Below are 3,321 nucleotides of genomic sequence, written 5' to 3' on the forward strand. Positions count from 1 at the left end.
TTTTGCAAATTTCGGATCCTTTGCAAAATTTAGCATCATCTTTGTTGCATCGTCGATCAATCGTCGATGCTCCATCTCTTCAAGCTCCACCTGAGTAGGCCGAGGCGGGCCATACTCCTCGCGTGAATCTTCGTCGCGATCTCTTCCCGCATCTCCGGATGCAGAGAAAGTCGATCTCTGTCTGAAGCCATAAATGCCGCGTAAAAAGGATCAAATTTCCCGGTAGGAGAGAAATCAGCCGTGCTCTGATACCACTGTAACAGACTTGGACACTCCAAGTCAAGATTCAACCGCCACACCACAAGAATTCACTTCAAAACAGTTCACAATTCACAATTGATTCGACACTGGCCCAGCGAAGTTCCGTGCCTAGAGATATTGAACATCGGGATCGTCCTTCTTTCCTCCTTTGAATATAGAAAAGGAAATTTTCAGATTAGTAGAATGTTCCTTGGTATTGTTGCTTCTGGTTTTACCTACTGGTTTCTTCCCTCTCGGCTTCTTGTTGTCGTAATGATCAGTATCAGTCTCACAGTCATCCGTTTCCATCTCTGTCACTGTCTCTTCTATTGTTTTCTTGGTTCCCTTGTGTGTTGAGTAATGAGTTCTTCGGTTCCTATCACTCTCAACAATCTGTCGTTGACTTTTGGATCCTTGAGTCCTATTTCGTCTAGTTGCTCTTTCAGCTCTTCGACGCCTTGAATGACTAGAATGCTGCGAATCTCTTGATTCCTCAGCAGTACCCCTTTTGGAGCAACCTCAGTTTCATTCCCAGGTTGTGGATCAGTTTTAGAGCCTAATTTAGTTTCTTCTGGAATTGGATTGACTCTTTCTTGATATTCCGTAAAGCGAGTTGTTGGTCTACGATCTCTGGTGTTTGTTCTTGCTGGCATTGTGGACATACAATAGCTCTATTCATACAACTATTCCAGGTTGGTACTTACAACTAAACATGTCCGAATCAGAGATTTGATGATTACTAGAAAACAAGACTAGAACTGGACTGAAAAACACCAAAACTGAAAAGTAAAATATTGGAACTAAACGACAAGACACTGGAAAGGAAACTGGAATTGTATTCAGAGTACACTGGAGAATTTGATAGTCCAGAAGTTGACTTTGTCATAAAAGAAGAGAGAGAGCCCACCAAAATGATTACAAGAGCATATGCAGCTCTGGACACAAACTAGTGTAGATTCTAAGGAGTCAAAAGCTGTACAAAATAAGTAATGGGTCCTTTTTATAGGTTGTCGGTGACTGACTATGCACTGTCAATTACTGCGGTAACTCACTGGTTAATGCTTCTAGGAACTTCCTTTATCTGCTAGTCAATCTTTTGAGTTGGCTCCAACCTTCTACAAATTGCATCTCAGCATTTAGCATCATTGTATCCGCATTTGTGCAAGTAATAAAGGAAGTACTTGCTTTGGCAACAGAGCAGGGAGGCCCTTGAGGGTGGTTGGGACCCGACATGCGGTGTCGTCTCTCTCTCTCTCTCTCTCTCTCTCTCTCTCTCTCTCTCTCTCTCTCTCTCTCTCTTCAGTTCAATTTTTTAAGTGAAGTAAAATAACCTTGTTTTTGTGCAAGGTACTAGATCCGAGCTAAATCCTTAAACTCTTTCGTTGCACCTGACACATGCGTACTCGCTTGCAAAGCTCGCACAACCGCACATGGAATTCCTAAAATTGGCAACATTTGGTGCAACCACCTCGACTATTGCCTAGATGAGCCCAAGCGTTGTGGCAATCATCATTGTCCTCACAATTATTTTCTTCTTGTCAGCTTTCCTCCATCTGCTCATTCGATGACTCGCAAGTAATCCCTCCCTCATTCAGCGTGCTCTGCAGGCGGGCACTAATGGTGGTGCTGGGGTTAACAACATGATAATTGCTTCCCAATGAGCCTTGCAGGTGAGGTGGAACATCTGCAGTTAGTGGTAGACACAGCGGTGCCACACATCAGCCCACTCTGGGGGACTCAGGTCTTCTAGTAGGCGCAACCCACTAGGTCGTCTCACCATCATTTGCAGTAGCATCAGTCGTCCAAGTTGATCAAGTCCGGTGTCCTAAGCGATCTGCCAAGCCCTGTGAGAACATCATTTCCATGTTAAGCCCCCCAGAATCAGGTGCTTCTTGTGACTCTTACCTCTAAGGTAATGAGTCACTCTGATAGATTGACAAGCTTTGAGCATGTTGCAAAATCACGAAATCTTATTGAATCAAATAAAATTGATGTATCCTCAGAACCAGAGAATTGCACCGCCCGTGCAACCAAGATGACCTCCAACGAGACAACAACCCCTACGTTACTTGACCCGGTAGGGCACCTCATCTACACCTCCTAAAAAAACAACAGAGATACACGATCAGGGAGGTACAACGGCCAATTGGACAAAGCCTCCGCTTATGGGAGTGGACGCCACATCACAGTCCATCTGGGGAAATGCCGGCTTGTCAATGAGCACGGCAGGCGCACTTGGAAAATATCAAAAGCAGAAGGACGTGCATCAAGAAGATCCTATTCCAAGGGCTCTTATGAGTATGTTACTGACAGCTGCTCAAATATGGAGCTTTTTATACCACCAATGTAATGGAAATTGATACTTCGTTATTTGCTCCAAGTGACAAGTGGAAAAGCTTGACCAAGTTATGAACTATGCAAAAGGATACACATTTTTCAAGTGCTCTTTATGAGCTGTAAACATTATTGTGTCTAGCTGAGCAATCTATACTCACTTTGAGCATTCAAAAAATCTATTTATAAATAGAGAAAAATGCTCACTCTTGTGCGGGAGGAGATTGTACCCAATGCTTGTGTATTTCTTCTCTCTTTTTTTCTCTCCTCTCTCGTCGTACCGGTGTAGTACTCCACTTTAAGACGCGCTCTCTGTCTCTCTCGTGTCAGACTTGCTAAGGATTCCATGCATACACAATTGTGCAGGTATGTGGATCTATTGAATTATCATCGATTATGTATTATTTGTATATTTTGCAAGGCCTTCCATGCCTCCGTCTGTAATATTTAGTGTTAGAGCTTTGACTACGTTCTTGTGGATGTAAGTAAGGCTATGGAGAGCTTCAAGAGCTAGAGCTAAGTATTTTTTCTCCTCTAAATGGTTAATTCTTTTATTTTTACTCTTGCATGCTATAAACGTTTTCTTATAAGTGTACTTATGAGAAAATTACTAGTGTATTTTTTCGTTAAAGAAAGACACAAAAATAGAGTACAATCTCCCCCTATACAAAACGTTTAGCATTTTCCTCTTGCATGTATTTATTTATAGATTTCTTGAATGCTCAAAGTGAGTACAGATTGCCAGGC

The 3,321-nt window shown here is 42.5% G+C and overlaps 1 pseudogene; it reads left to right on the forward strand.

The window, feature by feature from the left end:
• Positions 1-1,078: 1,078 nt before the first annotated feature.
• Positions 1,079-2,590, forward strand: LOC147443315 (uncharacterized; annotated as a pseudogene).
• Positions 2,591-3,321: the final 731 nt, after the last annotated feature.

This window comes from Adiantum capillus-veneris, chromosome 14 (genome assembly GCF_014529385.1).
Source record: "Adiantum capillus-veneris isolate H3 chromosome 14, ASM1452938v2, whole genome shotgun sequence".
Classification (NCBI taxonomy): domain Eukaryota; kingdom Viridiplantae; phylum Streptophyta; class Polypodiopsida; order Polypodiales; family Pteridaceae; genus Adiantum; species Adiantum capillus-veneris.